The 23,554-nt window shown below is 39.4% G+C and overlaps 1 pseudogene; it reads left to right on the forward strand.

Moving 5' to 3' along the window:
• The first annotated feature begins 274 nt into the window (after positions 1 to 274).
• LOC113316476 lies at positions 275 to 14,096 on the forward strand (annotated as a pseudogene).
• The last annotated feature ends 9,458 nt before the right edge of the window (positions 14,097 to 23,554 follow it).

The following is a 23,554-nucleotide window of genomic DNA, read 5'->3' on the forward strand; positions in this document are numbered from 1 at the left end:
TATCCAAAACCAACCATCTAATTAGCTATTCACTTCCTTACTGTAAGTTTGTTTGACAGTTGTAAATGGTAGTTGAATCATGCATACAATTTTACCCATCATTCAGCTAATAATGAAGGATATTTTAACTCCAAGTCTATACTCATTTGTTTGTTCAGCGCTGAGTTTGACTAATTTAACAGTCCCTTTCTCTTCCTTACTGCACAAAATATATACTTCTCAAGAATAGAAAGATAGAGAGATCAGAACTCAGAAGAACTAAGCTGGTAATCAGATGGATGATACAGTTAAGGAGCATGAAGAAAAAGAAGTGATGGAGCAGAACAAAGTCCGCCAAATGAGATCCTTGGTTGAAAGTCAGGATCCCACTTCTAAGGTCTCCTTCTCACTCACTCATTTCAGTATAATGGAAAGTATAGATTTTTCAGTTCAATCATATTTGATTAACTTCTTCATAGATTTTTGTTAGTCCAATTTATTATTGTACTACTTGTTTGATTTAGGTTTCTTAATTTAGTATCTGTTAATTGATTTTCTCGTGGAACTTTAAAAAAACCAAACCAGACAGTATTTTCCAGCACCATTCTGCAAACAAGATCTTGCAAGTTCTCTCCCCTCTTGCAAAATACTGATGAGCACTGTGAGTGAAGTGTGAAAATAACAAAGGGAGTTTGATATTTCCATTAGGACAAAGCATTGGATGCACTTACTGAAAATATTGCTTGACTTTATAGGAATGTTTGTTGTTGTTGCTGCTTGCTTAACTGTTCATTCGAGTTATGGGTCTCATTGTTGTGGTGCATCTTATTTATTTGCTTGGCACGGCCCATTGTTTGCATCTTATTTTCACTATATATATTTTGGACAGGAAGTGGACGATCTGATGATAAGAAGGTTTTTACGTGCTCGTGATTTGGATATCGAGAATGGTTCTGCATTATTTTTGAAATATATCAAATGGAGACGTTCGTTTGTGCCTAATGGTTTTATCTCTGAATCGGAGATAGCATTTGATTTATCCCATAAGAAGTTGTTTCTGCAAGGATTTGACAAGAGTGAACGCCCAATTGTAGTCACTTATGTTTCTAAACATTTTCCTAACAAAGAAAAGGGGAGGTGTTGAGGAGTTCAGGCGTAAGTTCTCACATCTACCGTCGAGTCAAGTTTGAACGTAATATCTCTTCCAATCAAAATAAAAAGTTTGAACGCAATACAGTCGTTTTAGTACTTGTTTGGTATTTTCAAACCACATATCGTAGGTGAAAATACACTTGATCTAAGTCGGTTTCTCTTGATCATTGCAGGTTTCACAGTATACGGTCTCGACAAGATATGTGCACGGTATATTAAGATAGTTATTGTTCTTCATTAATATTTTGAATCATTCCTGTGTTCTGACTATGTTTTCTTTAAACCTACAGGATGCCCGCAGGACAAGAAAATTTGTAGCCATAGCAGATGCTGAAGGCTGGGGATACTACTCAAATTGCGACGTGCGTGAATATCTAGCAGGTTTATCCGTTTTACAGGTTTAGATAGAGTAACACATCAACAGCATTTACCGAACTGTTGTCTGCATCTTAAAACAGCTTAATAGATTAACTGTGTTGTAGACACCAAAAACCATACTCGACATGTGGTGTAGGTACACGAAATAGGATTGCCACGTGTCATACCAAGTAAGGTAAGAAAATCCTAGCCAAAGATCCGTGTCAGTGACCTGTAAAATCGGTCAACATCAGAAGGCGAAATACAAATCCTAAACGCGAGATAACTCTCCACCTCGAATAAAGTAGAAGGACCATCAAGATACTAAGGCGAAGCCACGAAAAGATTACTCGGCGAAGAAGATAAACCACGAAGTAGGAGCAGTAGGGCGCAAGAAAAAGGACAGGTGTCCCGACAAGACCACGTGAAGTCAGTGAAAGGTTGGGAAAAACTTTATGGAATATGCTCCGGGCGAAGCATAAAGTAACCTCGGCGAGATGATATGAGCTATATGCCACAAAGGTTGCTCAGGCCTATAAATAGATACCTTTAGACAATGTAAAGGGAGAGATCTTTTGGAGAGGGAAAGGTCTAGCATAGGAGAGAGAGAATTAGGGTTTCCTTGTAATTCATAGGCTGGGAGAAGGGATTAGGGTTTCCTTCTAACCCACAAGTGTAACTTGTATTTCGCTTGAGATTAACAAATAAGTTTAAGTTCTAGTGTTTATTATGTCTTAGATCTTGCATATTCTCCATTTGGGTGTGTTGTTGGATTTCCAGTAGCCACATTTTGGCGATAGAAGGAGGGGTCTACCTTATTTTGTTGATTGAATAGGGTTCCATTGAAGTCTAGCCATTGCTAGTAACAAATCTCACTGGATCTTCAAATATTACGGGCAAAAACGGAAGTTTCAGTTGAAAATATTCATCTTCAGACAACGAATATCACCAAAACTTGAAGAAGACAGAGAAAAGGAAGATCCATGATACTCATTCAAAACAGCAGCACAGTACAAAATCAAAAGGATCTTCATCAACAAGGAATCAAGAACGAAGAAGATCGAAAGAAGAGGCACAACAAAGAGAAGTGGCATAACAATTGCTCCAGCAAGGGCATCTCAGAGGACCACGGACGAAGAAACGATACTTCACTCAAGTTTACATCATCAGCAGCTCCGACGAAGATCATGGAAGGTGATGACTTTCAATAAACAACAGAAGAAGCAACCTGCGAAGTAAAGCCACTCACAATCCACGAAGGGAGAGTTTATGAAGATCATTAGAGAGACGAAGCAACCATCACGACGAGAAGGAAGCAACAAATACGAACTGTACTGGCACTTAGGAAAGGTTTTGGTGAATATCTTCCACAAAATACTTGTGGAGATTTGATTCTTATTTATATTAGGAAAACATTGGATTTGTTACATATTTTGAATATATCCTAACAAACAAAGAAGAGTTCAAAACCTCTTTAAAGTCCTAGTTTGTAGCCTATGGACTAGAGTTTTTGAGAGTCTTTGGGAAGACTTAAAGTGTTAATTAATAGGAAATATATCACGTACTAACACCGCCCCTCAAGTTGTACTGGAGTTGACGGATGTGCAACTTGGACCGTAGAATCTGAAATCTTGGTGACGAGAGACCCTTTGTAAAGATATCCGCCAACTGATCACGAGAACTAATGAAACGAACACATAACTTCTTGCATGCCACACGTTCGCGAACAAAATGATAATCGATTTCAATATGTTTAGTACGTGCATGAAAAATCGAATTTGCTGTCAAATAAGTGGCTCCCAAATTATCACACCATAAAATCGGTGCCGAAACCGAAATTCCTAACTCTTTCAATAACGATTGAATCCAAACCAATTCCGACGTCGCTATCGCTACACCCCTATATTCTGCCTCTGTGCTTGATCTGGAAACGGTTTTTTGTTTTCTGGCACTCCAAGAAACTAGATTACCACCAAAAAATACACAATAACCACTAGTAGATCGTTGATCATCTAAGCTACCAGCCCAGTCAGCATCTGAATACGCCTGAAGAGAAAAATCCCTTGATGGTCGAAGATGTAAACCATAGTCTATAGTGCTCTTCAGATAGCGTAGAATACGTTTGACACTCTCCCAATGTTCAACATAAGGATTATGCATATATTGACACACTTTATTCACAGCAACAGAGATATCAGGCCGAGTAAGATGAATATATTGTAAAGCACCAACAACACTTCGATATAAAGTAGGATCAGACATTTTTTCCGTACCTTGTTGCCTTAATCTAGCAGTAGATGATAATGGGGTAGCAACCGGTTTAACGCCATCCATCTTCGTTCGCTTTAGCAAATCCAAGACATATTTCCTCTGCGTGAGAGCTAGCTCACCATTTTTTCTCATCACTTCTATTCCCAGAAAAAAGTGCAAATCCCCCATATCTTTAATAGCGAATTCATTACTCAGATCCTGTATAAGTTGATGAATGGACTGTGGGTCGGATCCTGTGACTATAATGTCATCAACGTAAACAAGCAAATAAGTTATCGAAGATGATGTGCGTAAAACAAACAGTGATGTATCTGCCACAGAACCTTTGAAGCCCAATGCAATTAAATATGTGCTCAACCTCGAGAACCAAGCCCGGGGAGCTTGTTTAAGTCCGTACAAGGACTTGTGCAATTTACACACATGAGTAGGACGATTTGGATCAACAAAACCAGGGGGTTGCTTCATATAGACGTCTTCCTCCAAACGACCATGCAGAAATGCATTTTCAACATCTAGTTGCTTCAAAGGCCAATTATTCATTACGGCAATAGATAAAACCAGTCGAATAGTGCAAGGTTTTACAACCGGGCTGAAAGTCTCACTGTAATCAACACCCTCCTGCTGATTAAATCCCTTCGCAACAAGCCGAGCTTTATAACGTTCAATGCTTCCATCGGAGTGTTGTTTTACGCGGAAAACCCACTTGGAGCCCACTACATTCATGCCTGGCACATACTGGACAAGAGAGTACGTACCATTTTTGATGAGAGCATTAATTTGATCACCCATTGCGGCTCGCCACTGAGGTAGTTTACTAGCCTCTGTATAACAAGATGGCTCCATGAACACATATTCCAACAACGGATGTTTGGTAGTCACTAGGCATAACTTTCGTGCAGGCTTTACGATCCCTGATTTTGATCTTGTCTGCATTGAATGTGTAGGTACAGCTACACTGGAATTGACGCCTGTTGTTGGGTCCGACGCAGTAAGCTCCTGAATAGCTGATGACGACGCAGAAGCAGCAGCAGTCCGTGTGGCAGCTACATAATCATGAACTGGAGCACTCACAGTACCTCCTAGTTGGTCACTAGCAGCAGCGTCAGCACTTGACGTCTCAGGAGAACTGGAGCGTGAGTCATCAGCAGCAGTGGGGACAGCACGTGAAATTAAGTGAGCACTAGTAGCAGCGTCAGCAGTTGAAGTCACAGGAGAAGTGATTCGTGAGTTTTCATCAACAGTGGGGACAACACATGGGGCGTCCTCAGTAGAAACGGGAGCAGCAGTCACAGGCAATTGTGCCTGTTCATCTCCAATGGACACATTATGAAAAGGAGGCTGAAGAAAGACACTGGTGTCAGAGGGTGACATACCTTGGGATGACGGAGTTCCTTGCTGCTGCTTGGCCTGGAAGGGGAATGTCTGTTCAACAAACCGAACATGACGAGAAACATATATTCTTCCTGATTCCCGGTGGAGACAAAGATATCCCTTATGTGCATTATTATACCCTATAAACACACATGGCAAAGAGCGAGGTTCTAATTTATTGGAATTGTAAGGGCGCAAACAAGGATATGCTAGACAGCCAAAGACCCTAAGAAAAGAGTAATCAGGTTTCTTTTTGAACAACAATTCTAAAGGAGTTGTAGAGACACTTTTTGATTTTGGTAGACGATTTATTAGGAAGCAAGCAGTTGAAAAAGCATCCGACCAATAGGAGTAGGGCATTGACGCTTGGAAAAGAAGTGCTAAGCCAGACTCAGTGACATGACGAATACGCCTCTCCGCAATACCATTTTGCACAGAAGTATGCGGACAAGTGAATCTGTGCTGAATGCCGGACTCATTCAAATAAGCAGTGAATTTTTTGTATTCTAAAGCATTGTCAGACTGAAAAATTTTGACCCTATGATTTGTCAGATTTTCAATTTGCTTTCGAAAGAGAATAAATGTAGATAAAGCTGAAGAACGTTGAACCAAAGGAAATATCCAAGTGAAATGGGAATAGACATCCATAATTAACATGTAATATTTAAAACCAGTTCTAGACAATTTTGGTGAAGTCCAAATGTCAGAAACAACTAAACTCAATGGAGTATCATAAGAAGTACTACTAAGAGAAAAGGGTAATCTCTTACTCTTGCTTACATGACACGAATTGCAGTAATCAAAAGATTTATTCGAAACAGGTAAAGAAAATCGACGACAAATGTTTGAGACAGTTCTTATCATTGGGTGACCCAGACGTTGATGCCACACTGGCAGAGATGAAGCAACATGTACTTGAGGTTTGATGATATGATCAAACTTTTCCAAGTCATCTAAGATGTAAAGACCATTCCTATTCAGGCCGCGCAACAACAGCTCCCCCGTCAAATTGTCCTTCACAAAGAAGTGAGATGTGTGAAACTCAAAAAACACATTATTGTCTTTACAAAACTGAGAAACAGACAACAAGTCTCTTTTGATACAGGGAACATGAAAGATATTATTCAACAAATATTGCCTGGAATGTAGGTTGAATGTTGCATTACCAACATGAGAAATAGAAACAGTATTACCATTACCAACTTGGACTTGTTCTGTCCCCTCATACTCATGAGGGATAGACAAATTTCTGAAATCCGAAGTCATATGATGTGTAGCGCCGGTGTCAGTCACCCAGTTAGCATGTTGATCTGAACTTGGAAGCGCAATATAAGCAGACGGATTCCTCGTTTTGGTTGTGGAGGATTTGTCGTACCTAAACCAGCAGCGTGGTGCCTGGTGGCCATCTTTTTTACATATTTGACAGGGATCCTCAGATGTTTTTGCTGATTGTTGACCACGGTTTGGCTGGTTAAGACGTCGTTGTGTATTTGGGAACTGGTTGCGCACAAAATTGAAACTTTGTTGAGGCTGTGAACCACGACCTTGCTGGTTCATGCTGGAAGGTGACCTGTATAATGATCGGGAGGCTGCAACATTGACAGCGGGTTGCTGGATGGAAGACAGTTGCTGCTCAATGCGCATATCAAACGTCAGGAGATGAGAGTAAAAGGACTCCATATCCATGTCATCTTTCGTACTCAGTGCCGTGAAAATTGGATCATAGGATTGATTCAGACCATTGCTAATGGACTGCATCTTTTCATCATTGGATACATCATATCCAGTAGCTGCAAGTTGTTCAAACAGATTCTTAGCATCATTCAAAAACGTTTTGAGAGACTTGTTACCTTTGTTCAAAGAGTGGAGTTGTTTCTTAAGGCTCATCATGTGAGCTCTTGTTTTAGGAGCAAAGTAGCTTTCAAGTTTATCCCAGACTCCTTTGGCAGTGCTAATTCCACGGACATGACACAGAACTTCTGGTGTTAGTGTCGAATTGAGCCAACCAACAAGTAGAGAATCCTGTATTTCATATTGAGCAAAGAGAGGATTTATTTCATCTGAATCTGGCAGAGTTCTAGGTGGTATTTCTTTGGTTCCATCTATGAAACTAGTGAGACCGTAGCCTTTTAAAATGGGTTGGAACTGGGTTTTCCAAAGAGAGTGATTTGTTTCTGTAAGTTTTAAGGTAACAAGGTGATGAATCTGGATATTGCGCATGCTATTTGGTGAATATCAACTTAGGAAAGGTTTTGGGTGATTGATAAATGCAGAAACGATGTTGGATCGAAGGCTGATACCAACTTAGGAAAGGTTTTGGTGAATATCATCCACAAAATACTTGTGGAGATTTGATTCTTATTTATATTAGGAAAACATTGGATTTGTTACATATTTTGAATATATCCTAACAAATAAAGAAGAGTTCAAAACCTCTTTAAAGTCCTAGTTTGTAGCCTATGGACTAGAGTTTTTGAGAGTCTTTGGGAAGACTTAAAGTGTTAATTAATAGGAAATATATCACGTACTAACACTGGCGAAGCAAGGAATTCAGAGGGGAGTTCGGGCAGCAACGACCTCATGGAAGATTAACTATCAACGAAAAAGCTTGATGAATATGGTTGCAGTAGTAAAGCCACTTCGTGAAAGAGCACGATTAACAAAGCAAATCTAACTTCTTTTTCAATTGTTTATTTTACAGCGAAGTACAACCCATTCTCGTCAGTAACATTAATCCAATGGAACGAAGAGAAGTTGCTCGCAAGCAGCAAACTTTATCTCGTCACAATAATTGATTTCATGATAAAATTATCTTGTCAACAACGAATAGAGTCCAGCCTAGACGATCAGCAAGGAGAAGGTGTGACAAAGATGGAGTCTACTTCGGTTAAGACCCAACTGGCGAAGACGAAATCATGGCTTTAGTGTAGACGAAATGAAATCCACTTCGTGGTTTGTCTTGTACTTCGATGACGAGGCCGTTTCCTACGAAGTAAAGCCGACGAGGCCGTTGCCTACGAAGTAAAACCGACGACGAAAAGGCGACGACGTAAGCTGTTGGCAGAGATGAAAGATGCTGCTATAGTTGGATTGAAAAGAGAGGAAGATTGAGCTTTAATGGAAACTGGTGCTGCTGCCGGGAACAAGGGAGCAACCATGGTTGATAAAGCTTTAATGGACGATGCGAAGACAGAAGAGGATCTGCAAAGAATGAATAAATCCGTTACATGGTCAGGAAAATTGAAGAACAATATAAATACTATGGAGTGATATTTCGTTTCGCAAACTAGAGGAACAACAGTCGGCGAGAAGTTGTGTTTACGAACAACAGGTCTCGAGTTCAATCCCTTCGTGCAACTTTGCATATTTTCCTTCCCCTTCCAAGGGCGAAGGAAAATAAGGGTAGGGTGTTGTTCATTTCTTTGACAAACAGAAGTTGGCAAAGGGTCTGAATTGAGGGTTACAGAATACGAGTTCGAGTCTCACTTCGGGCAAGGTTTTTGCTCCACGAATATTTACTTCGTGGAAACGAGATTTTTGCTTCGTGGACAGATTTTCTACTTCGTGGAACTAAAGCTACTTCGTAGAAAGCCATAGCAAACGAAGTAAGGCAACTAAGTAAGGCCAACGAAGTTGATGCAGCCGAACCAACTAGAGAACACATTAACTCGGACCTGGTTCGTCAACTCCAGCAAAATGAAAGGAGGAAATCAGAGCACATAGAAGATAGTCCCGGAAAATTCCAACATGCAATGACGCACAAAATATAGCAAAGATGATGAAGTAAAGTGTTATCACATCGTCATCCTAACCAACTTAGGAGAAACACCATCTTGGAAGCAAACGGCAAAGAAACCAAGCATGAATCGCGGAAAATATGAGGATAAATGGAAACGTGACGACGAAAAAAAAACGAGCTCCTCAAAGCGTTGATTACTGTTCCGGAATGGATCAGTTAGAGAAGAAGAGATATTAAAGAAGATTACTTCGGCAAAGCTTCCAGCGAGGTAAGATAGTTAACAAGCAAACGGAAAGTGAAAGAAGGCGCGCTTCGTCAGGAGTGGAGTATAACGAAGCAAAGATCATTTTACCGGAATACCATTAGCCAAGGACAAGTTTGCAAGACGAGGGAAACCTCCGGCTACTCCAGGAGCAAACAAAGGAGAATGGTGATTTACAAAAGCAATCAACCAAAGAAGAAGGCGGTAAGATGAGAAGCGAAGAAAAGGCTGGGGAAATCATATGGGTTAATGACGGAAGCTACGCTATGTGGAGTGTCAAGGTCCCGGTTCACGATGATTGGTAACGAGTATCCAAGGACTAAACAAGGAGACCACCCCTGCGAAGTTGATAGTTCTAGCGAAGCTAAATCCAACCTAAAAGGGCGAAGATGATGGAAGGGAAGACGACGGAAAGGGGCGAAATCAATCGATGAGGACGACGGAATCACCTCACAAAGAGATGAGATAGAATGACGATAAGGACGACAGAATCAACTAAAGAGGACGATTCATGCAAACAAGGAAAGATGAAATAGTAATTACACTTCGTCGAATAACTTCATTATGACCCGAAGAAGACAAGGAAGGATGTGTCGATGTGGAGGAAAGGATGATTGCAATACCAAAGAGGAAACCCGCAAAGCCGTCGATATGATAAATCATTGACGAAGTGGAAGAAAGGATGATCGGAATACCAAAGAGGAAACGCGCAAAGCCGTCGATGTGATAAATTATTGACGTAGAGGAGGAAAGGATGATGGTAGGAAACACGCAAAGTCGTTGATATGATAAATCATCGATGTATGAAGGCAAATAAGACCAACACCTAGAAGTTATTAATCGGTCAAAATGAGACCTCAAAACAAACAAGTAGGACCTCACATTATGAGGCAAATAAGATCCACGAAACGGTTTAAGAGAAACCTTAAAACCTTCGCCTAGGAAGGATGGGAATCCACGGCGTGCACCCTAGTTCGCACGAAAGTGTAAGAGGAAAAGTCCTAAGGCGCGTCGTGAACAACTCTCAGACAGAAAGCTAGGGGCAATAATAAGACCTATCTGATGAGGGTCCCTTTTATGATGGCCTTAGGTAAGGGGTGCAGAAATATGACCAAGGCGCCGACGTATTCGGTTGAGCTGCGGGTGCCTGGGACGTCTGGAGCGTTACCGGCCATGTCCGTCTGGCAAGTCTTGGCTACAATGCACTCGGTCCCAAAGAAACCTCAATTAGGGTGTGACTTCGTAACCAATAGCCACATCGGCGAAAGGGATAAGAAGTCACGAAAACAACTGATTGTCGTAATAACCGGATGGGAGGAGACCAACATGCATGTTAGGGTTAACCTCCTTGAAGGGGCAATCAGGGGGAACATAAAGGGACGGCACCCTCCAGATTAGGGTGTTGTGTGACCAAAAAAGACGGCAATATCATGGGGCTATTATTCATGTGAATAACTAGGCCTGTCGTATTGTCGCGAAGTAAGACCTCAATAGAGAATGTTAAGGCGAGGTTGATGGATCGTTATTCGCAAGAATAACGAGCGCCTGAGGCTTCGTTGAATTAAGACCCTTAATGAGAGGGTGAGGCGCAATAAGACCTTAACTATGAGGCGCAATAAGACCTCGTAGAGCATCAAGGGAAACAAAATATATTCAAGAGGCAAAAGAAAGAAAACAAAAGCAGAAAGAAAAGAAATAAAGTACATGAAATGAAGAAATACGATTATCAAGTAATACAATTGAAGGCAATGAAGTGATGCAATGCAAGAGTTAAAGTTGAATGAAGTCGTGGAGGAAGAGAACTTGGAGCAAAAGAGAATCGATGAGGCAAAGAAAATGGGCATGCGAGGAACAACGAAACAACACGAATCAAGATCCAAACAACGCGAAGATCAATGGATGAACGAAAAACCAAAATCATGCAACGAGGAACCAAAAACAACACGAAACGAGACCAATACCTTCAATACTTGACGAACGTAAGGCGGAGGCGACAAAGGAGCAATATATTACTTTTGCTTTGGATAGCTTAAGTTCCTTCATCCACAAGGAGGCACACATATAGCGGAAAAGGGAGATATGGTCACGAGGACGACGATGAAAGGTGGAAATTCGAAGATGAAACGAAAGGTAACACGAAATAAATCGGAGACACGAGGAAGAGCTACGACGAGGAGAAGGAAGGCCTGACGAAGTGACAGGCAAACGTCGCGCAGGAAATGAAGGAAACTTGAACCAGGAGGTCTTGGAAGAACTGCGAGAGATGAGGACCGAGAGGAGCAATTCGCGAAGAGGTGGTACGGATCAAGTGGTTGAAGGTCCGGAGAAAAGGAAGGACATCAGTGGTAGGGGAAGGACAAGAAATCATAAAACGATGAAAGAACAAGCCGAGCGAAGAAAATGAATCCATAAAGAAACCTGTCTGAATCATGAAAGCCGGGGCTGTTGCGGAAGAGGGTACGAATCAAGAAGAGGAGGAGGAGGATGATGTTGATAAGGATATGACATCGAAAGAACCAAGTAAGACACCCCGTCGAGTAAGGTACCAACCGGAAAAGCATGATGGAATGGAAAAACGAGGCGACCAGATGACACAACAAGGGCATGGACACAACAACAAAGTGGTGATGGGAATATCACAAGAAGGAGATACAAATTCAGAAACAATAACGGTTTCGTCCCAAAAACATATCCTATATCAAGGGGAGGGACCTTATGAAGATTACGAGGAAGAAGACGAACGGGGAATGCATAGGAAAAGGATACTAGAAGGATATAACCGGGAGAGAGACCTAAGGATACGGCTAGTGGAGGCGAGATACGAAAATCATAGGCTAAGATGCGAAGAAGGAAGAAGGCGCGAGGATGAGAGCAAACGAAATAAACGAGAAAGAAGCATTGGCGGGACAAGATGAGGGAATGTGGATCACGAAATATTACATGAGCTACAAATATTGAGGGTACAAGTGGAGTGGAAAGCTCACGGAGGAAAAATGAGTCGCAATGGACGAAGGAGGAAGGCGTTCCAGCCACTCTGACCCATGCAGGGTTGGAAATAACACTAGGGGAGAGCTGAGATGGGATGACCAAAAGCAAGGCGGGTCACTGCGAAGAGACCGAAAGTCGCGAGGTGACGAGACCGGTAGTCACCAGACTAAGAGTATAAAGCCAACGAAGCAGGGACTAAACATGATAGCATGGACGGAGCTAAAACTCACGAGGCTCAACACGACTGTGGAGAGAAGTAGTACTGATGGAGGAAATCCCGGTGCTGCCGAATTCGGGAAGAGAACCAACTCCGGGGACTAGGAGTCATGAGTTCTGCAGATATCAACGTTTTTACGGACACCATACAAACAGTTGCAGGAGTATCAGGAGGAATACATAGCCTTGGAGGAAAAGCTGAGGCAAGTTAGTGAGGTTATGCCGATCCCGACAGAAGAATGAACTTCTCGGCTCTTATTGAGGACGATACGCGCTGTGGAAGACGACTTAATATACGAAAAAGGGGAGCCGTCGAACGTAATCTCTGCGAAGTGGGTAGATGTGTCGAGTAGAGATCATGATTGGATTGATCAAAATCTTAGGCATGAGGAGTCAAGAAGAAAGAATTATGATCCACGAAATAATAACGCATGAATCAATAACCAAACATATAAGGGAAAAATCGAAGCGAAGCAATGAATGGTCCCAACAACAACTCATGATCGACATCAACAAGATCAAGAAAGGGTGCATCTATACAACAACGAAGTTCGGAACTTCGCAAAAGAATAAGAGGCAAGTATATACTTTTCAATTAATTATTCTTTCGCTCGTTCCTTCATCAGCAAAGGTCAAAGTCATCCACTCAAGAACCACACGTCTCGCTCCAAGGACTATACCAAAACGAATTTTTCCTTAAGGATCGCTCTTCAAGCAATACTCAAGGAAAAAAGGGCAAAATGTAGACACCAAAAACCATACTCGACATGTGGTGTAGGTACACGAAATAGGATTTCCACGTGTCATACCAAGTAAGGTAAGGAAATCCTAGTCAAAGATCCGTGTCAGAGACCTGTCAAATCAGTTAACATCAGAAGGCGAAATACAAATCCCAAGCGCGAGATAACTCTCCACCCCGAATAAAGTAGAAGGACCATCAAGATACTAAGGAGAAGCTACGAAAACACTACTTCGCGAAGAAGATAAAACGCGAAGTAGGAGCAGTAGGGCGCAAGAAAAAGGACAGTTGTCCCGACAAGACCACGTGAAGTCAGCGAAAGATGGGGAAAAACTTTATGGAATATGCTCCGGGCGAAACATAAAGTAACCTCGGCGAGATGATATGAGATGTATGCCACTAAGGTTGCTCAGGACTATAAATAGAGACCTTTGGACAATGTAAAGGGAGAGATCTTTTGGAGAGGGAAAGGTATAGCATACGAGAGAGAGAGAGTTAGGTTTTCCTTGTAATTCATAGGTTGGGAGAAGGGATTAGGGTTTCCTTGTAACCCAGGAGTGTAACATTTATTTCGCCTGAGATTAACAAATAAGTTTAAGCTCTAGTGTTTATTATGTCTTAGATCTTGCATATTCTCCATTTGGGTGTGTTGGTGGATTTCCAGTAGCCACAGGTGTGACGAAAACTGGTTCGTTGCTGGAAAATTATCCAGAGAGGCTTCAAAAAGTCTACCTAGTTCACGTACCTTCTCTTTTTATGGCGGGGTGGAAGATAATCTCCCCATTTATCGATAGTAACACCCGGAAGAAGGTAATTCCTGATGCACCCCAACTAGATCATATCTTGGGTTTAGATTAGATGGTGGCGTAAATGCTCAAGTTTGTGATGTTTGACACAATCTTGCAGATTGTGTTTGTGGAAACAAAAACCTTAGGTCAACTCTTCTTGAAGACATCGATGAGATCCAATTTCCAGAAGTTTATGGAGGTAAACAACCCTTGGTTCCCATTGAAAAATGCTAAGGTTTTAGCGTTTTTATTTCCCTTATGATATTCCTGCACATTCCGAAATCTTATCTAAGCAATATCTCCGATATCGATTCTGAGAAGTTTGAGGTAAAGGATCCTATGATTGACCTTAAATTAAGTATCCATTGTTGTTACTTCAGTTGTGTATCACAGCGCTTCGGACGGTATACGTATTCATTTATTTTATTTTTCATGTGTAAGTTCCTACGATTGAGATTCTACATATATAACTGTAATGGTGGGAGTGAAAAACATTATGTCGCACCACCCATCTTGTGTGACTTGAAAATGCAAGTGTTTTTTTTTTTTTTTTGAATCCTTGATCACTAGTTTCATGATGCTTAATACGATTCCTAACTATAAGAATCTTTTCCTTTAGAGAATCTTGTAGATTATTAGGTTGTCGAGCATCATGAGTTTCAGTCATGACCGATGCACATAGTGCCAAGTCATCAAGAGTTGAAGCTGCTTTCACCGATTTCTCAGTCTTGTTTGTACCTAAAATTACTTTTAGGCACTAAAAACGATTGATTTGGTTGATGATAACAAATTAGGGTTAACAACACGAAATAAGCATAAAGATGAATACATGGGTTAAACCCTAATTTCGTGATAAACTTCCTCTGGAAATAACTTGATCAGCAAGTTATCTGGAATATTCAAGAACTTCCCTCCAACAACTTGGTCAACAAGTCATCTAGAAACTTCCAGAATCTTCTTCCAGGGTTCTTGCACTGGATCGATGGAAACGGGCGAAATTGACAAGGGCTTGTGGGTTTGACTATCGACCTTGACTTTGACTGTCAGGGTTGACTTCCGCCATTGACTGCGACTATCGACTTTGACTGGAAGAGTGCCTTGACTAGAGACATGGCTGGAGACTGGATGAAGGATGGCTGGCAGGGCGGCAGAGTACGCACTTAGTTGGAAACTGGTTGGCAGCACCGCTGGAAACATGGATGGAAGCTCGACTGTCAACATGACTTCGACAGCTGAACCGACGGTTGACCGGACGATGACTTTGACGGTTGACTGGTCATTGACTTTAACCATTGACCGTTCGTTGACTTTGACCCTTTACCGGCCGAAAAATTCGGTTATCCTGTATAGTGAGATGGTTGGATGAATAACAAACTTGAACGAGACTCAGATGATGGTTCAAGTAGTAATCTAGCCCAATATGTAGCATTTTCACTCATGGTACAAACAAGTCTCTTTTTCGAACAAGAAAGATATATATCATGAGATATGAGAAAATTAAGGAGCGATATATTTAGGTTTATGGAAACTAAATATATTTATCCCAAAACCTGTGAAAGATATCGATCATGAGTTTATTGTTACCTACTAAAAGAACATACTTACAAATCCAGCCCAAGTTTATGCCTCCTCGCATATAAAATTTTGGGCAAAAAGTAAGGATGCGTTTGTCAACACAGTCAGTATGTATTGGGGTGAGGTTAATCTCACCACAGGAAACCAAAACATCCTTATGATGATTTATGAACACAATAGATTGTTCTCTTTTATGTTCTTTCTTTCTCTTGTAATCATAAGAGTCTGCAACTTCTTTTCCGGATCTATTAAACTCATCATCCTTCAAAATCTTTATTCCCCTATGAAGTGTCTTGATGAGTTTATTATTTAGTTTGAGATTCCAACAGAAGTTTACAGAGTGGCCATCTCTTCCACACAAAGAACACAACACATTATCAGAAGATTTTCGAGTTCGGTTTTAGGCTAGGGTTTGATTCTTCCCTGTTCGTTTCTATCTCGATCATTCCATCTATTTTTTGTCTGATTGAAATAGATAGAAGTTAAAAACCTCACTTTAACGGCTTGTGCAGTAATCATTTCTTACCATCTTCTGATTTTTATTTTATCAAAGAGTAGAATAGAACTACATGGTCTCTGTCTCCGTTGGATTTTTAGATACATGGTCATTTTTTTTTTTTGATTTTCCGAAGTAAAAATTAGGGCTTTTGTTAGATCTGCAATTGCATGTGTATTTGAGATCATTTTCTGGTCCGATTTCAACTGTGATGGTCAATCCTGAGTTGAAAAAAAAGGATTTCAAAAAAAAAAAATTTGAATTTTCTGAAGAAAAGTTAGGGCTTTTGCTAAAGTGCAATTGCATGTGTATTTGAGATCATTTTTTGGTCCGATTTTAACTGTGACGGTCAATCCTGAGTTGAAAAATGAGGATTTCAATATTTTTTCCTTTGATTTCATAGTGTTGCCTATTTTAATTTTGATTTTTATTATCATTATGAATATATAGTTCGATTTTTAATTTTAGTTTTTTTTTTAATTATTTTTCCCGATTTTTTCTATAAAGAAACCCTTTCTCTTTTCAATTTCAGGGTTTCTTTTTCATCTAGCTAGTTTTGATTTGTGGGTATGTTGATTTTTATGTTTCAGTATCTGGGTCAGATGATAAGCAGCTTGTTTATGTTAAATGTTTTCACTTCAATAAGTACTTTTATTCTTCTTTTGAAATCATTTGGCTTATGCATATGGTTTGGAATAAGGAGTGTTCAGAGTGAAAATTATGTGAATTGAAGTTTTTAATTCTAGCATATATTTCTAGACGTTTATTTCCATACGACAAACCTCCTAAATCTTGCTGATGTTATGTAAACCAATATATGTGCAAAACTTGTTTGGATGTTCTAAGTTGATCCATTACTGGTAACTGGTCAAATTTTTAAAACTATTATTATTTATAACAATCAGTTATAAGTAAGATGTTTCTGAATTTACTTTTTGATATGTTTTATTTGGGTATTCTCTTATTCTGTTTGTTTTTTTGGTTATCAACAACTCATGTTGTGCATGATAAGGAACATTATATTACTCATGTTCTTTGAAACTGCTTTATTCATAAAGGTACTCATTCTCTATCTAGATGCAATCTACCACTGGATTCTGTTTTATTAATTTGTGTTGATACTACCAAGTTTGATTTGTTTTCATAGTTAATTCGGCTAAAGGGTCCCAAAATTCAATGTTATATAGTTTTTTTAGGCACTCAACTGTTCCCTCAAGGAATATAAACCACATTATGCGATCTTATATGCAGATATCAGTGTGTACTCTGCTTTCAGTATGCACTTAGTAGAAATAGGGATGTTTTTGGGCACACGACACCATGGCTTAGATTTTTATGAGTAGGAATAGTTCTATAACTTTTTCTCAGTTTAAACGGTTTGATTTTAAGAGATTTTTTTTGTTCTGTAGCTTTTTCTCAGTTTGATTTTGATTTTCATGTCATCAATGATTTTTTTTTTGACGTAGTCATTATGATGGGAAGACATAGAGGAGGATCATCACAAAGACCTAGCGGGCGAGTGGGTCCCTTGCACAATTCCGTGCCAGAGAGAAGTCCAATTGTAAGAAAGAATCTATGAACAAACGGTAATGAAATATTAAGGTATAGTTTTATGTTCTCGTAGAATGAATATTGATAGTTATAATAGAAAATATGATTTAGAGCAGTGACAGTCTGTATTGCCCATACAATATTTGTCGTACCACAGTGAACTTGGATTGATTTTATATTCTTGTATACCTGTTTTGAAGACTCTTGCCTTTAGAAGACTACTACTTGAATTGCATATAGCAAATGATTCATGCACTAGACCGACTAGAGGTGTAATTAGCATAATTTAATTGCAGAACATATGCGAAACATGGGCTTAATTGCGGGTGGATTTAAGTTTTTTGCAAAATGCACCCTAAAATTTTGCATGAGGAATTCGTGGGTTTGATCCGAGAAATGTGTATAGGGACTGCATTAGTGTTTGGATCTTCTTAATTTTAGTATATTTGAATCTTTAGTATGTACATTTTGTTCTGTTAGTTGTTTTGCTGTTTGGTGACTGATTTATTTGATGACTGATAGTAGGGAAAAATGAAAACAATGCAAGAGCAAGTGGAAAAAGGAGAACTTGACATGTCATTGGAAGACATATCACGCAAACATTCCTTCGTCGAGTTCTAGCAGAAAAAGGCGTCGTGATAATTAAGGACAATTCTCTGTGCTATTATTCAAAAACTGAGGAACAACTGGCTGAAATGCATGCAAAGCTAGATGCAGCTAACTCTGAAAGAGCAAGACAAGCAAAAAAAATGTACTGAAGTGAAGCAGCTTTTAAACCAGGTGTTTGTACCGTGTATTTTATACACGAAGAGCCCGTAATCAAGCCCGTCGAACCGTCCCGTTACAGAAGATTCCAGAAGTTTACAGAAGTCTTGTTGCCAAAGTTGCTTGCATATCAAGTTTACATCAGAATTAGAGTTACATAAACACTATAAATACATGTATGCTAAACCCTAAAGAGAGAAGGAATTCTAGGTTATCTAACCATACAATTGTAAACCACATATCAATACAATTTCTCCCTATAGGATTCCACCGTGGATGTAGGCACAACTTGCCGAACCACATTAAATCTTTGTCTCTTTTCTTTATCGTTTATAGTTTCTAGCCCTAATTTTCAATAATCATCAACGATCAATTGTGTTTAGTGCCTAGAATTAATTTTAGGTACAAACAATGGCGCCGACTAAGGGGATTCGTAAAACACTTTTTACTATTGATAAAAGTGTGGAAGAAGTCCTGCACGAATTTCCATGAAAAAAAAACAGCAAGAAAAAACAAAAAACAAAAGTTAGGGTTCATCAGAAAACTGTTGCGATCATAAAGAAACTGTTGCAGAAACAGTAACAGAAAGCATCACGAAAGCGTAACAATTATAATTGTTGCAGAAGCGTAACCAAAGCACCTCTCTTGTACAACCACATAGGTCCAGCCTCTGTACACCTTCATATCCAGCCAATCATATTTGTCAAATCGACTAAATCTGCACTGTTGGATCTGTCCATCCACTGATCCAGCTCTTGGTTCACAGAACTGGTTCAAGCCAAGACCAAATCGGTTCAGCCAGATTGGTTCAGTTCGGTCCAACCTGGTCGAGACCGTTAATGTCCGACCAGTTGCCACATGAGCGATCAAGTCAACACGATAAATATGCATCCATGTCATATGTATGGGTCCAGTCAGACCGCTACGTCAGCATGAATGCCACGTCATCGTCCAATCTGGATTTTCGAGGTACGGTTCTACGTAGCTTTCCACGTCAGCAATGTTGATCTAGTCAGTAATGTTAGCTTTCCACGTCATCCAGGCGTCCAATCATCCGCCACATATGCAATAGCACGCGTGCTTCGTTCAAATTCTTGTTTCGTCAATAACTTCTTCGGTTTAAGTCCGAATTGAGTGATTTTTGGCTCGTTAGAATCGTCTTTCAATTCCCTACAACATGGAAGCAAATATTCTAGTGTTCGAGAAGATATGCGCTTGGAGCACCAATATGGTCGAGTTCGAGGTTCGTGTATATCGACATGATCGAGTTCGAGGTTCGTGGATAGCAATATAAACGAATTCGAGAAGAGTATTGTTTAGAACCTTCAATATTTAGGCTTGCATCACATCGCAAGAACCTAAAGCCTCACCTTGCACGTGAGCACTTAAGTGTTGCTTTTATCGCAAGCATAAAATCTCGTCTTGCTCGTGAGTACGTAATACTTGCACCTTGGCAAGCATAAAGTCTCGTCTCAACCACGAGCCCAACGCCCAATGTTGGTCCATCCAAAATCTCGTCTCAAGCACGAGCCTAATGCCCGATATTGGTCCAAAGAATCGTACTCAACACAAGCAATACAACCAGCCTGCCCGAGCAGCGAGCGCTACAGCCTTGCCCCAGCCGCAAGCACACTACATTCCACTCAAGTCTCGACTAGATCTCGAGCATCATCAAGTCCACCACGTGGAAAAAAGTCTCGCCTAGCACGTGAGCAAATTTTAGTGCAGGTTATCACAGTTGGGGGCGTCTTTGTAATATCTCTACAAACACTTGAGGGAGAGTTACGTCATCAACGGTCATCGTAGAAGAAAAAACAAACTTCTTAACCCCCAACAAGTTGGAGGTTAATAGGGGGCGATGTTTTTACCGTGTATTTTATACACGGAGATCCCGTAATCAGGCCCGTCTAACCGTCCCGTTAAAGAAGATTCCAGAAGTTTCCAGAAGTCTTGTTGCTCAAGTTGCTTGCATATCAAGTTTACATCAGAATTAGGGTTACATAAACACTATAAATACATGTATACTAAACCCTAAAGAGAGAGGGAATTCTAGGTTAGCTAACCATACAATTGTAAACCACATATCAATACAATTTCTCTATGGGATGCCACCGTGGGTGTAGGCACAACTTGCCGAACCACGTTAAATCTTTGTCTCTTTTCTTTATCTTTTATAGTTTCTAGCCCTAATTTTCAATAATCATCAATGATCAATCATGTTTATTTCCTAGAATTAATTTTGGGTACAAACACCAGGTTTTTGTGAGTTTGGGTCGTGAGCCCTTACCAGAACTAGATGAGGAAGAGGAAGATGTTTATGAAGATGTGGATATGGATGAAGATGTGGATAGAAAAAAATTTGATAAAGAACTTGTGAATGAGGAAGGTGGGCATGGTAACATGGACGATGATGGGTACATGAAGGAGGATCAAATTTTTGATTGACCAACTCGTGGATGTCAGTGTAAGTACTCACTTAATCGTTCTTATTGTTTTCACATGAATGTGGTTGACAAAATACATTATCAAGCATAGAACTTACGATTAGGGATTGAAGTATTTTTGGGATATAAAGTATATATGTTGGAGTCATATATCATATTTTGGGATGTGAAGTCTTGATGTAAAGTTTACCTATATCTTGTGAAGTCATATTTTTCGATGTAAATGTCTAGCTCTTTGGACAATGCTATGTTGAAAATATCTTTTAGAAATATTTTGGATACTAATGATGTAAATAATTTCTTAAATTGAATTATTTTTGTGCTATTTATTTTTATTTTTAAATCCCATGATTTATAATTTCTAATTATTGTAGAAGGATGAAGCTTTGAGCGACAACACTAGTGACATAATTACTGGTAGTTTAAAAGTAGAGGGTTTAAACCTTTTTTAACAGAATTTGCAATTAGTGAAACCCTTAGCCAACAACACAAAATACCTCAAACAACTGGATCTTATGCTGGAAGAGCTTTTCATCAACGTCAGAACCAACACTTTCACCAACCACAAACTTAGTGCATAGACAACTTGTCCAGCCTAGAACAAGGCGGTTACACCCTTGAAACAACTTAAGAAACAGCGGTTAGACACCTTTACCATCCCCTTGAACCAAAACAACGGCTAGAGACTTTGACCAGCCCCTTGAACCAACTTAAGAAACAACGGTTAGAGACCTTGAACATCCTAGACGTAGGCGGTTACACCCTTCAACCAACTGAAGAAACAACGGTTAGAGTACTTGACCAACTAGAAAAAGGTGGTTACAACATTCAACCAACTGGAAAATGAGAGGCTGAAATTCTAATATTAGCGACGCTATAGAAGCTTAAATTCTTGAGCAACTAAAATTCAGTGGAAGAAACTCTTCTTTGTTGGAATATTTAGTGGTTACAATCCTTAACCAACACCTGCAACAACTAAAATTCAATGGGTGAAACGCTTTAGCTACTTACGATATTTTATAATTAACCACCTCTACCAATAATGTATAACTCTTCAGCAACAAACTCTTTTGTGGGTTAAATATTTCAGCAACAATGCTTTCCGTACTCTACCAAGGATAGTCCAAAGTTATCGGAAAATTGCGCTAACTAGGACTTGAGTCGCTTCATTGTAGTCGGAAAATATATGTTCCAGCAACATGGTTGTTACAAAATCTTTAGAAAATTAGTCTTCCAACGGTCGGTTCCCATGTTGATTGCTACGTAGCTTCATCCACTAAAACCTTCCCTGTACCAACTGAATCCAGGTAGTAGCTAAAGTTCAGTTTTCTTGTAGTGTAAGTATTACCTTTTTCTTTGTTAACTTCTGATAACGGTGGTTGATTAATTTCTTTATCTTTGAAATCAAATATGTCAACTTGCTTAGATTTTTCTTCTTGAGTTTAATCTAACAAGGTTTTTCTAAGGTTATCAAGTTCCCCTTTTAACTTTATATTTTCCTTAGTTTCCAATTCAAGTTTTTCTAAACAGTCCTTTAGGAGTTGATTAGACTCACTAGAAAGATCACTATTAGTTTTGGAAAAAAGTGCATCATAATTTGATATTCCTTCATAGGGTTTCTCATCAGGATTAGCATCCAGGGTAGTGAAATAAGCTTTGTTGCACGTATGAGCCTTTTTGATGGAACAATTTCCAGCCATATGTCCAAAACCACGACACTTGAAACATTGGATTTTTCCACCATCCTTTTCACGACAGAATGATGTGTGTCAGGAGTTTTTTTATTTTTCAATAAAAGATCCTTAACTTGTTGTGTTAGGAGTACAATTTTTGAGTCAATGTATTTTTCAACAAGTGCAATATCCTCTTGACAACATTCCTCAGCCCAATTTATACTTACTTCTTTCAGATATTGATTAGTATTATTTGAGGCATTGAATCCAATATTCTTGTTCTTCAGCAAAATTTCTTTATCAAATATCTTTAACTTTCTTACAAGAGAGCTTCGACAAAGTATAGAAATATCATTGTCTTCCATTATGGCATGTTTCTTATACTCGTATCTGGATGGTAACGATCTGAGAATCTTGCATATTATTTCCTTTTCAGATATAGTCTTTCCAAGTGAGAAAGAAGCATTGACAATCTCATAAAGTTTATCATTAAACTCCTCGAAGGTATCTTTATCATCCATTCTGAGGAATTCCCATTCAGAAGAAAGAGATTGAAGTCGAGCTTCTCTTTCTGAAACATTTCTTTCAAATACAGTCTCAAGAGTATCCCATGCTTCCTTGGAAGTTTAACATGATGAGACATGATGTAGAAAATATTGAATCACTGCATCTATTATGGCATTCAAACTGTCAGAATTTTTTTTGGAAAGAGCTCTTTCTTCATAAGTATAGAACGCTAAGCGTTTAAATTCAGTTTCCAAATATTCCACTTTCATTCGTTCATATCCTTCTTCGATTAATAACCAAGTATTAAAATCGCGTGATTGAAGATAAGATCTCATAGCAGATTTCCATAATAGGTAATTTTTCCCATCAAATCTTAGTGGTACGTTAACTGAATCAACCATTAGATTCAAATCTTATAGGTTGGATCGCACTAAACACAGATTGTTATATCTTTTCGTGTTTTCCTTCTCTGATACCAATTGAAAAGACTAGGGTACCCAAATACACCACAATCTCTTATTTATAAATTCGGTTCATACTTCGTTTGATTGTACGAGACAACACAACAACAAGGTCACTTGTGTGATTGACTATGGATACAAGATCGAGACGATACGACAACAAAGTGTGCACTTGATAATAAGTTCAGTAATAACTGAAACTCTATATGATCAATATCAA

Source organism: Papaver somniferum, chromosome 10 (genome assembly GCF_003573695.1).
Source record: "Papaver somniferum cultivar HN1 chromosome 10, ASM357369v1, whole genome shotgun sequence".
Taxonomy (NCBI): Eukaryota; Viridiplantae; Streptophyta; class Magnoliopsida; order Ranunculales; family Papaveraceae; genus Papaver; species Papaver somniferum.